At 37.4% G+C, this 13,696-nt stretch overlaps 1 protein-coding gene across 8 annotated transcripts in view; it reads left to right on the forward strand.

Annotated features, from left to right (window-relative positions):
* Positions 1–13,696, forward strand: part of Grm5 (glutamate metabotropic receptor 5) — a 910,014-nt gene that overhangs the window by 720,479 nt on the left and 175,839 nt on the right. The gene's annotated exons all lie outside the window — the stretch shown is intronic.

The raw sequence follows: 13,696 nt of genomic DNA on the forward strand, positions 1-13,696 counted from the left end.
CTACAATCACAAAGCCAAGATAGAGAATCCATGAGTCCAAGACCTGCCTGAAACATGTAATGAGTTCAAGGCCTTCAGAGCCACCAGTGAGACTCTGTTTCAAAACAAAATATTTTTAAAAATAATTAAATAGTCCACTGTTCTTCTACCAAACAATAGCATGTAAAAATAAGAATAACTCCAGAAACTTTAGCTTAACTCCAGAATTCTTCAATAATGAAATTCTTGAAGCTCAAAATAATTCTGCAAATACTTGAGATTAAGAACAGCTTTTAAGAGTAAAATATTCCAACCCAAGTAACGGTCCTGGAAAAATCACACAATATGTCAATTTTTTAAAATTTATTATTCAATTTTAGGAAAAAGCCATGTTCATCCTTCTTATTTATCTAATTCTGTGTACTGTGGCAAAGAGAGACTTTAGTCTATAAGAAAAACTATTCTATATCTTGAAATAACTGCATCGCCCTGCCTGCCAATTTGCTTTATACACTCATTTATCAAACTTTTACTTGCCAAAATTTATGTACCATAAAAGCCTTTTGAAATGCATAATAACAAGACTTAATCCATGTCTTAAAGAAATTCACAGTCAAGGAGGGCAAGCAGGGTAATGTAGTTTTCCACTACAACAGTTGCTATAGTATTGAGGATTTTCTCTGTTTTTTCACTTCTTACCATCAAGTTATTTGTATGATTTGTAGAACAGTCTCGAATTTTTAATTCCTATTTTGAAATGTGAACAATGTGAACCTAAAGGCAAGCACTATTTCAGTCTCTACTATTTTTCTGGAAGTCATTCAAAGTGTTTCTGTGCATTCTATTCTTTAATTATAATTTAATAAATATACAGTTATTGTTTACTCTTGTGGATGAGGAAACTGAGAAGCTGTCTTAGTCAGGCTCTCTATTCCTTCACAAACATCATGACCAAGAAGCAAGTTGGAGAGGAAAGGGTTTATTCAGCTTACATTTCCAAATTGCTGTTCATCACCAAAGGAGGTAAGGACTGGATCTCAAGCAAGTCAGGAAGCAGGAGCTGATGCAGAAACTGTGGAAGGTTATTACTTACTGGCTTGCTTTCTCTGGCTCCCTCAGCTTGCTTTTTTATCAGCCCAGCGATGGCAACATACACAATGGTCGCTCACCTCTTGATTACTAATTGAGTAAAATGCCCTACAGCTGGATCTCATGGAGGCATTTCCTCAACTGAAGCTCCTTTCTCTGTGGTAACTCCAGCCTGTGTCAAGTTGACACACAAAACCAGCCAGTACAGAAGCTAGAGTGAAAATAACTTGAGGGTTAGCAGACCTGTAGGAGGGACAACAATATGAACTAACCAGTACCCTCAGAGCTCTTGGGACTTAAACTACAGATCAAAGAAAACACAAGGTGGGACTCATGGCTCCAGCTGCATATGTAGCAGAAGATGCCCTAGTTGGTCATAATGGGAGGAGAGGCCCTTGGTCTTGTGAAGGTTCTATGCCCCAGTATAAGGGAATGCCAGGGCCAGGAAGTGGGAGTGGGTGGGTGGGTGGGTGAACAGGGAGAGGGGGAAGGGGATAGGGGATTTTCGGAGGGGAAACTAGGAAAAAGGATAACATTTGAAATGTAAATAAAGAAAATCTCTAAAAAAAAAATAAGTCATTAGCTAACACATAGTATGTTCAGATTGTGAGCCCAAGCAATCATGTTACTGTGTCTGTAACCTAAAGCAATGACTACCAGCATGATCAACGTTATGCTAATCTGTATCATTATGATGAAAGCACGTCCTTGTACATTACAAACTATGCCAGACACTCAAAGTCTTGCCCCTTCTTCTCTGTCTTGCTCCAGGAACTCACCACATAGACCACTGCATCAAAAAGCTCTTTTGACTTTTTTTGAATTAATTTTATTTACAACCAAGCCATTTGTCCCCCTCCCTGTTTCCTCCCCCACAGTTCCTAATCCCATTCCAACTCCCCACTGTCTTTGAGAGGATTGTACCCCACCAATAGGCCTACCCCCTCCCTGGAGCCTCAAGTCTCTTGAGGATTAGGCACATCTTCTCTCACTGAAGCCAGGCCAGGCAGTCTTCTGCTATATATGTGTAGGTGGCCTCAGACCAGTTCGTGAATGCTGCCTGGTTTGAGGCTCAGTGTCAGGAACCTCCCAGGGGTTGAGGTTAGTTGAGACTGCTGGTCCTATTGGGTTGCCCTCCTCTTCTACTTCTTCCATCCTCCCCTTACTTCAACCATAGGGATCACTGACTTCAGTCTTATGGTTGAGTGTAAGAATCTGCGTCTGTCTCAGCCAGCTGCTGGTTTGGTCCTCTCAATTGTGCAATGAATCAGTGATAGGATAGTCATGAGTAAAAGTTTGAGGGGCAAAAAAAGTGAAGTCAGATTGTTCAATTTTTTGCTGGACCACCTTTCTGTGTGGATATTTTGAATTTCCCACTTCCATCCTCAAAGTCTTCTGTCCCTAGTTCCCTTTGCTAACATTCTTCACTGAGTATCTATATTTGATGTCTATAAGGCCACTTCATTATGCACTTTCTCCTTTGTTTCTAATTAAACAGTGCCTTCATCTTTTCAAATAATTCCTTTATTCATTTTCCTCAATGTTTCCTCATTATCCTAATCAACCTATCTGCTAACTCAAAGACTGAGGCAAATATATTGACATTATAAGTCACTAAATGATTGTCCATGTCTGGTTCAATTAATCTAAAATAGTTTAATTTTTCTACCCCTTTTCTGTTATCCTAACATATGACAGTTTACAACTTTCCTATTTTCTGAGGCATTATTTTTCTGTTTACTTACAATATTTTTTAAAAGTACATACAAGATAATGAGTTTTATTTTTATTAAAATTTTCTTTTCATAAAATAAATTTTTATCATTTTCTTTCCCTTTTACCTCAGTTCCACCAGATCCTCCCACCTCAATAACCACCCAGATTTACAGCTGTCTCTCTCCTGAAATGTGGGTGGCATCCTCCATTGTAACTCTTAATATCTGGTCTTGTTTTTGTTTGATGAGAATCCCACTTTTTGGTTGCTGTTCTTCACTCCTGGTCCTAAACAAGAGTGCTGGATGTTGGGTCTCTTGTAGAAAATGCATTTGTGGGTCAGTCGAAATAGTGGAGATAGTTTAAGAGGAATAGCTGGGAGGCTTGGGAAAGAGCTTGGAATTGGGGTCCACACAAGAAGAGAAGTATTAAGGGAGAAGTGGCAGCTTGGGGACAGGGGCTTCTGCAAACAGTGGCCAAAAGAGTAAGAGTAAATCTGGAGAGATCTCAATAGAGAACAGGAAGGATTGGGGAATTATCTACCTGTTTCCCAGACCATGATGGCTACTGTGGATTCCTAGTGGGAATCATTTCTGTGTTTTAATAAGTGATTCAAAGGAATAAACAGGAGCTAGAAGGTAAGGCTAAGAAGGCTAGTGAGAAATAGCTAAGTCATAGTAATAGGTTTAATTGTATCATTTTCACATATTTGAATAGTTATATTTTGTAATATTCTGTCCCCTACCCTGCTACAGATTAACCTACATTTTTAGGGACAGTCTATCAAAAGCAAACGGCATAGGAAAAGATTGAATGGTGATAGAGACAGAAAAGAGAAAGTACACATCTGTCTTGTTTATTTGCTATTTAATAAAGAAAGAATAAGTATAAAGGAGAAATAAGGGGATAAAAGTATAGAGGATAGATGGAGCTCCACTTGATTTCATGATACAGCCTTGAGTCAGTGTGCTTGGATACCAAGATGCCCATTGGACACCTGGGTTGTCCTTTGAAAGGTTAGCTAAAGATGCTAGTGTACTGGGAAATTCATTTACATTGAAAACATTTCTCACTGCTACTTTCATTGTCAGGTTGAATTTTAATTGCCTGAGCACAGTCACAAGGTTTCAGGTTTAGTCACAGATATTAATCACTTCAATGGGTGGTCTTTCATGGATTGGATCATGGGTACTGGTTACACCTCAGCATAGTCCTTGGATTATGAATGTTGTTATGCTCTTCTGTGTAGTTCTTTGTGTGATGAAACAATTACTGTTAGTCTTATTAATGGAATTCCTTCATGGTTTGTGTCACAGATGATTTTTACACTTTATAAAGAGTTTCTTGAGTCTTCTTGAAAGATGGTCTCACCACTGGGTGGTTGGTCTTTTTTGATGTTGAGAATGCTACTTGGAACCTGAGTCTATTATCTCCTGGACACACTGGCTTTCAGATTCCTATTGTCCTAAATACTTTTCCTGGTTCTAAGGTCAAATTTCTCTCCCACAGTCTAGAATATTCTCCTTGCCAGATTTCAGTTTATGGTCCCATAACAGTTACTCTGAGTCTCTCAAGACTGAAGTTCACAGAAGGTCTTGAGTTGCCCTGTTCCAGCTCAGCAGGAGTCTTTTGAAAATCCTGTCTTTCCTCAGCAGGAGTCCTTGTAACTAGAAGTCTCCCTGCTGCTCTACTCCAGTGCCTAGAATGGAGCATTTTCCTGGCATTTTTCTTCTCTCTGCTGATATTGTGTGCATCCTTTCTCTTTTCTCTTTTTATCTTATTTGTTCTCTATAAAATGTCTATTGACAAGAGTGTAGTGCTGATTTTCTGTAGCTCTCTGCCATGATGGCTTGGATGACATTCTGTCACTGGGATGGGTTGATTTCCAGCTTTTTAAAATAGCTGAATACAATTGTAGTTTTAAATGTTTATCCATTGAGAAACTTTAGGCTGGTTCCTCTTCTCAGCTATTCTGAATGGTTGCAGCAAAAAAAATAGACTTGGGTAAAGCATTTGCCATGTCACCCTAACAAGCTAACACACCTAACAAGGTTTCAGATAGTTAGAACCAATGCAAAAATCCAGATGTAGTATTGCAGACACCTATTATCCCATTCTTCATCCACGAAGAGATGGGAAGCAAAGTTGCTTTAAACGTCTGAGCAAGCTAGTCTAGCATATGCAGGAAAAAAAAAGAGTTCTTGTCTCAGGACAGGATGGAAAGTGACAACTGACAATTGAGGTTATTTTCCAATTTTCTGATAGAACATGGCAGATATGTACCTCCAAAATGGAACACAAACATGAATACACACACACACACACACACACACATTCACACAGGGAAAGAGGGAGAGATAGAGAGAGAGCTATAAACCAATCAGCATACTAGTAAGTTTCAATTATATATTTTTGAAACGATTGGGAATAGGATCCAAGGAATTCTAATTTATTCAAAAATTTTCAATCATTTTTGATCTTTGAGAGTGTTATTTTTCATGAACCAAAATACCCACTATGATATTAAATTGTCATCCACAATTATTCTGTGAAAATAGAAAAGCTGAGCTCTCAGAAACCTCAGTGGAGAATTGAGGATGTCACAATTGTTAAATAACAGATAAATAATTCAATCCTGCTTGTTGGGATTTATGTACTGGGAGCACTGCCTCTCTTGACCTGTGCCTAGTTTCCCTGTGACACAGTCACCAGTCTTACATTTTACTTAGTAATTACTTCCTGTCATGCCCATCAGATTCACGGGGATTCAGCAAAATATTCTTGGTGAAGTGCCAGAAGAGTATTTTGAGTCAGAACAATTTCTTTCTATTTTTTTTCTCCCAATGTGTCACTCCTACCCATGACTTTTCATGAAATCAAAGAAACACTCTCTGGTAAAGAAAATTGCAACTCGCAAACGTTGTACTTTCGAACAGATGAAGAAAACAATGCCTGTCTTTGGGGACTTTTACTTGCAAACTCTTAGAATTCAAAGTGGTTCAATACTGAAAGCCTTTGCTAAGGTAATTCAACTCCTGGGGAACTTTATTCGAAACAATTAGAACGGTGAATGTGAATACCCAACGTTTTTCTCTTGTGGAGGAGAGGGAACGAAGGGGCATTTAAAGGAAGCTGGGTGAAGCTGCTTGGTGGGCAGAGGAGCAGAGACATAACTTGCTTGCTTTCCAACTCTGTCTGCCAACTTCGGCAGCACAGTTGTTTCCTGCTGAGAACAGATTCTGCTTGTTCAGTGCGTGTTTGTGAAGAAAGACATTTTCAGACACTCGGATATAATGGGGCATTCACACATTTGAAACCCAGCTAAATTTGCCCCTGGGGTACATAGAGAGGATGCCAGGAGCACAGACTTGCCCGGAAATGGTGATGGAAGTAGACTATGTTGACTTAAAAATGAATTCCGGCAAGTAGCCCAGCTACACAGGAGACAGTTTCATGCCAAGAGCATGTGGATTATTGTTCTCACCATTCAGGTTTAGACCAAGTGTTCCTCTATCCAGGGTGTCACCTTGGTTACTTAATTCCTGGCAAGAGAGTTCAGACTGAACTTCCCAGAAGTCCCTTCCTCATTATGCTTCTGCATTTCATTCTTTTTTTTTTTTTTTCCTGTGACAGACAGTAACTCAGAGAAATCTATCAGTATTACAAATCTAGTCAAATCCTGTTTTAGAGGCTTGCTGCTTATCAATAAATTCTAGTCTGTTTCCCCGGGTATATATGACCAGACTTTTAACCTTTCACTTCCATTGGCTATCCCTTTCTTTTTTTTCCCCCTTCATATGGATGCACAAAATTATGGCTTCATCTTGAACTTATCACGCTTATGAATATGTTCTCCACAAGTTGACTCACTTCGCTGCCACTTTCTCCCTTCCCTGTCCACTCAGTGGATGCTCTAGGTCTCTAAACACATTTTACCTTTGAAATTTTTCTCCAGTGATTTTTCTCTTTTGTTGTACTAGTAAAGTAAAGGACACATGCCATTTTTTTTCTCATGTGTCACATCGTATCCAATGTAAGACTCATTTTACAGAATTGTGAAAATAAGAGGAAAAGAACCTATGCATACTAGAAGTGAAAAAATATGACATCACAACCTTCTGTTTACTTGTCTCTCAGTAGAACTCATGAACAAGTTATTCTTCCATGCCTTTTTATAATTCAGTAACTACCACCATGTAACTATGTCACATTGGGATCTTCACAAATGTTTTGTTTTGTTTTATTTTATTTTATTTTATGGGTGGTGAACTAAATGATGCTATCATAGTTTCTGACATGAGCCATTACATAGTACGTGCAAGAAAGTCAACCATTATTGCTTTACAAATTTTATTTCTTTGCATTCTCTTTCTTGTTTTTTCCCCTAAAATGAGATATCTATAAAAGATTAGCAATAATAAAAAAATAATCTCTAACTGCTACTGAATCACATGCTGGCTTATATTATTTCTTAAATATGCTTGCTTGTTTATTTTAACCCAGTAATCTGTTACCTCTGCATATATGTGCAATGGTATGGGGCCACCCACAAGGATCTAATGAAGTAAAGAGAAATAACTGTCTCTCCCCAGCATCCATGAAGTAGTAAATAGATCCTCAACTAGAGGCTGGAACTCAGGAATCCCTCCCTGCTGCATGGTGAAACTGAATTGCTTGTTCTTGTGCAGGGTCTTCTGGAGGTGCTCTGAGTTCATTTGTGCTATATTTATGTTGTATACAATCAGACAGCATCTACAGTATTCTGATGCTCATCCTTAGCACTGAGGAGATTTGACATCAGTGCCCTGTCTACACCTTAGCTATCAGAGTTTCTTATCCTCAAGATTATGAATAATATCATGTCTCTGCTTTGATCATTGCCCAATGTGATTAGCTGTTCTTCTGATCAAGTTTGGGTCAATAGAAAATAAAAATAAGTAGTCAAAAGGCAGTTTGACAACATAACAGTTTAGAAAATCTTCATCAATCAGTTCTTCCTAAGAGCCTATGCTTTCACTACATGGTTTTTGACCATGTTTATAAAAGCAAGTATCAATTCCCTACTGTTGATCAGGCCTTAAATGTAGCCACAAAGGCAGTTGATTACTCCCATAAGCAAACTTTTCATTATTGCTCCAGTGAGCAAATTATTCATAGTAGGTTGGTTATATAATACAATGTATAGCTTTGCATGTGACCATAATTTTCTTCTACACAAACCTGAACAGCACCTTCCAGCACTATGAGACCCAGCAAACAGGAGAGTTTCTAGTTAAGTTCAAGAGTAAGTTTTCTGTTCTACAGCTAAACTCTAAGCTATTTGTAGATATTCATCCACTCAAGGTAACTAATATTAATAGTTTACAGATAAGAAAATATACCCAAAGGAAGAAATCCAAGAAAATCAAGTACTGAAAACTAGACTTTAAATCACTAAGCAGGATTCCTCTCAGTACCCACTGGCATTAACGGAAGAAATCAGAAAACTTGGAAATATGAAACACATTCATTGAACCATATGCAGAAAGAGTAAAAGAATATAGACAATATCAGTCAGCAATAAATGTTACTAAATTTGACCAGTTTCATGAATTTTCTATAAGTAGTACCAGTCATTTGTCATAGTACTGAAATCACACTTCTTTTAATGAGTTTTCAGTTCTATACACTATTACCAATTCTTAATTTAAACTAACCTATTAATGAAGTACTGATTTTTTTAATATTTAAAAAAAAATTCTTATATACAGACCAAAATATATGTTACAGGTGATAGGACTTCTTCTATTGACACCAACGGTAAAAAAAGCAAGGGAAAAAGTTTACATCATGGTGAATATTTGTAAGTTATGGGCATTCTTATTCTTAAATTTCCCAAACTTACTTTTATTAATCAACAAAAGAATAATGCTTCCTTGTTCATGCTTTCTTCCCCCCACCTCTCTCTCTCTCTCTCGTGTTTGTGTTTATGTTTTGATGTAATGAAAAAAATCTGCTACATATAGTATGCAAAAGCAAAAAAAAAAAAAAAAAGAAAAAAAGAGAGAGAGAGAGAGAATTATATCAGGTTCTTGTCAGCATGCACTTCTTGGCATCCACAATAGTTGTCTGGGTTTGGTGACGTTATATGGGATCCTCATGTAGGGTAGTCACTGGATGGCCTTTCCTTCAGTCTCTGCTCTATACTTTGTCTCTATATTTGCTCCCATGAGTATTTCGTTTGCCTTTCTAAGAAGAACCAAAGCACCAATACTTTGGTCTTCCTTCTTCTTGAGCTTCATGTGGTCTGTGAATTGTATCTTGGGTATTCTGAGCTTTTGGGTTAATTTCCACTTACCACTGAGTGCATACCATGTGTGTTCTTTTGTGACTGGGTTACCTCACTCAGGATGATATTTTCTAGTTCCATCCATTTGCCTAAGAATTTTATAAATTCATTGTTGTTAATGGCTTAGTAGTACTCCACTGTGTAAATGTACCATGTTTTCTGTTTCTCATTCCTCTGTTGAGGGGCATCTGGGTTCTTTCCAGCTTCTGGCTATTATAAATAAGGCTGCTATGAGCATAGTAGAGTAGGTGTCCTTGATAAGTGTTGGAGAATAGTATAGTGGATTCTCAGGTAATACTATGTCCAATTTTCTGAGTACCACCAAACTGATTTCCAGAGTGATTGTGCCAGCTTGCAATCCCACCAGCAATGTCGGAGTGTTCCTCTATCTCCACATCCTTGCCAGCATCTGCTGTCACCTGAGTTTTTTATTTTAGCCATTCTGACTGGTGTAAAGTGGAATCTCAGAGTTTTTATTTGCATTACCCTGATGACTAAGGATGTTGAGTAGACAACATCAAACTAAATGGAGAGAAACTTGAATCAATCATACTAAAATCAGGGACTAGACGAGGCTGCCACTCTCTCCTATCTATTCAGTATAGTACTTGAAGTTCTAGCAAGAGCCATTAGACAACAAAAGAATGTCAAAGAGATACAAACTGGAAAGGAGGAAGTCAAAATATCACTATTTTCAGATGATATGATAGTATATATATATATATATATATATATATATATATATCCCAAAATATTCCACTTGAAAACTCCTAAATCTGATAAACAACTTCAGCAAAGTGGCTGGATATAAAATTAACTTGATCAAATCAGTAGCCTTCCTTTACTCAAAGGATAAACAGGCTGGGGAAAGAATTAGGGAAATGACTGCCCTTCACAATAGTTACAAATAACATAAAATACCTTGGTGTGACTCTAACAAAGCAAATGAAAGATCTGTATAACAGGAACTTCAAGACTCTGAAGAAAGAAATCAAAGAAGATCTCAAAAGATGGAAAGATCTCCCATGCTCATGATTGCCAGGATTAATATAGTAAAGATGATCATCTTGCTGAAAGCAATCTACAGATTCAATGCAATACCCATCAAAATTCTAAATCAATTCTTCATAGAGTTAGAAAAACCCAGGATATCAAAAGCTATTCTCAACAATAAAAGAACTTCCAGGGGAATCACCATCCATGACCTCAAGCTGTACTACAGAGAAATTAGTACAAAATAGTATCAGTACAGAGGCAAGCAGATAGATCAATGGAACAGAACTGAAGACCCAGAAATGAGCCCACACACCTATGGTCACTTGATCTTTGACAAGGGAACTAAAACCATCCAGTGGAAAAAAGGCAGCATTTTCAACAAATGGTGCTGGTTCAACTGTTGGTAAGCATGTAGAAGAATGCAAATTGATTCATTCTTATCTCCTTGTACAAAGTTCAAGTCCAAGAGGATCAAGGATCTCCACAAAAAAGTAGATACAGTGAAACTAATAGAGGAGAAAGTGGGGAAGAACCTCAAACACATGGGTACAAGGGAAAATTTCCTGAACAGAACACCAACAGCTTATGCTCTAAGATTGAGTGTTGACAAAGTGAAACTCAAAAAATTGCAAAGCTGTCCCTGTGAGTAGGGGAGTGGAGGGGAGGTATAGTATTGGAAATGTAATTGAGGAAAATATGTAATAAAATAAAATATATATATAAGAAACATTTTTCTAAGGAAAAAAATTGCAAAGCTTCTGTAAGACAAAGTACACTGTCAATAGGATAAAACGGCAACTTGCAGATAAGGAAAAGATTTTTACCAATCCTATGTCTGGTAGAGAGCTAATATCTAATATATATAAAGACCTCAAGAAGTTAGACTCACGAGAATCAAATATCCCTATTAAAAATGGAGTACAGAGCTAAATATTCATGTTTTAGAATTATAAGCAAGTATCTCTTATAGCATTTATACAGTCTGACTGAGAAAACAAAAGAATTTGCTTGAAGATGTATCAAATTCAATTTTGTTCACAGATAATTGGATTATCATGACATGGGACAATCACTTACAGGATACATGTCATTTAAAAATAGCATGATTACATATTTAGACTTTTTCCGATTTCTATAGTGAAACAATAAATAGCACCTTTTTTCACTCACAAAAAATCTTTGCATTGGGCAATATATTATATGGTGATTCTACAAAAATAGTGGGTTGCTATTTATGGCAGCAATTTCACCTCTCACTATGGATGAGAGTGGAAATATTGATGTAAAAGACACACTCTTTACTGTCAGAGATTGATTTCAAAGGTTGGAGATCACTCCATTTGGATGGAAAGAAAGGGAAAGAAAACAACATTACAGTACAATAACTGACAAAACAGAGATGCTAAAGCATAGAAACTATGTTCTAAGAAAGCACTGAGTTTAAGACAGTAGCTTATTAGAATTAGTGGGTAGCACTAGCTTACTCACCATAGTAAAACTATCATCATCTTCACCATAAAACATAATGGCCAAAGTAGTCAAGAAAGTGAAATGAGAGATTTTAAAACAGTGAAGTCTTTAGCATCTCTACTGTAAAGGTTAAATAAATGAATGTCATGCCAAAAGGAAAATATATAAACTATCCATCCTAGTGGTCTCCTTCAGTAGCTACTATTGACACCCACCTCTGCCCTGGAAACATTTAGAAAATTACAGATCCTCAGGACTTATTCTTTTACATTTGTTTAATAAACTATTGTTTATAGCTTCTGAATATGAAGCACTGATGAGTCTTCAAAGTCTTCTTGATGAATCATAACTGAAGCAAGCCTGGAAAATCCCTCTGACATCAGTTCTGCATTGGACACAAATGCTGGATAAACTGCAGGTAGTCTGCTGCTTTCAGGATCTAGGTGTAATTATAGCTGTCTACCTAGAATGTAGCAATACTTATATACTTATTGTAAGATTCGAATCGTGTTAGCACTTGATTTAAATTGTATGCAGTAAGTTTATGCTAATAGAACGGGGAAGCCAAACAACACAACAGAGAAAAATACAGAAAAAAAAAGAAAAAACTAAAATAGAAAATGGACACTACATAATACAAACAGAGATACTCTAAAGAAATGACTCTGTGGTTAAGAAGACTTGAAGCTCTTGGGAAGAATCCAAGTTCCTAGAACCCAAGTTCTGTAAATCATAACCACCTATAACTCTAGCTTCAGACAACCTGGAAGTATCTTTTGGCCTCTGAGTATACTAGCGCACACACACAAGTCTGAAAAAATTTTTAAAAAAATAAAACATAAGGAAAGAATAAGAGAAACTGAGTTTCATAAAAACTATATGCACTATGAATTCATATTTTTGGACTAGATTATTTACATTAGATTTGCTATCTTTTTTCCTTGCACAATATTTTTATTATACAATGTATCCTTATCATACTCTCTTACTTCTCCTCCCATGCCCATCCTTCCACCCTTTTGCCCTCTTCCCACAAATGAAAAAAAAAAAAAAAAAAAGATACACCAAATCCAATCTGTGTTGCCCATATTCTCATTGGAACATAGTCCAACTCCCAGTGCCCAGCCCCTTAAAAATAACTAAGCCTTTTTCTATCCCCAAACCCAATCAAAAACCATCAGCTGTGAAAAGCTACATTTCTGTATCTTTATCACAGTTTTTAAGAACTCAATTCAATAGCTTTCTGTCCAGACTCTTTCTTCCTCTGTTTGGGGAGGAGGGGGGTGGAAGACTCTCACAGAAGCCATTAATATTACTCATTCTCAATCATGAGTCTGCAGTCATCAATACCACTGCAAACGACTCTTTCTTGAAGTAGGCAGCAGAACAGACCATGGACATTCGTAAGGCTTTTAGTAGCAGCACTTAACACACACCTCAGTCTGGTCCCCTGTGGGCAATCCTGATCATGGACATCAACATGATCTCAGACATCAATACAGACCACAAATATCAACATGGCCTCCTACATGAATAAGACCCTGGACATCAACTTCTTCTTAAGTGAAGAGAAAGTTCTTTTTGTTTTGTTTTGTTTTTTTAAGTGGGTGCTCACAATCAGCTATTGGATGGATCACAGGGCCCGCAATAGAGGAGCTAGAGAAAGTACCCAACCAAGGAGCTAAAGGGGTCTGCAACCCTATAGGTAGAACAACAATATGAACTAACCAGTACCCCCTGGAGTTCGTGTCTCTAGCTGCATATGCATCAGAAGATGGCCTAGTCGGCCATCAGTGGAAAGAGAGGCCCATTGGTCTTGCAAACTTTATATGCCTCAGTCCAGGGTAACGCCAGGGCCAAGAAGTGGGAGGGGTGGGGGAGGGGGTGGTGGGGGAGGGTATGGGGGACTTTTGGGGTAGCATTGGAAATGTAAATGAAGAAAATACCTAATTAAAAAAATTTTTAAAAATCTGTTAAAATCAAAAAGAAAAAAAGAAAGAAAGAAAGAAAGAAAGAAAGAAAGAAAGAAGGAAGGAAGGAAGGAAGGAAGGAAGGAAGGAAGGAAGGAAAGAAAGAAAGAAAGAAAGAAAGAAAGAAAGAAAGAAAGAAAGAAAGAAAGAA

Source organism: Mus caroli, chromosome 7 (genome assembly GCF_900094665.2).
Source record: "Mus caroli chromosome 7, CAROLI_EIJ_v1.1, whole genome shotgun sequence".
In the NCBI taxonomy this organism is placed as follows: domain Eukaryota; kingdom Metazoa; phylum Chordata; class Mammalia; order Rodentia; family Muridae; genus Mus; species Mus caroli.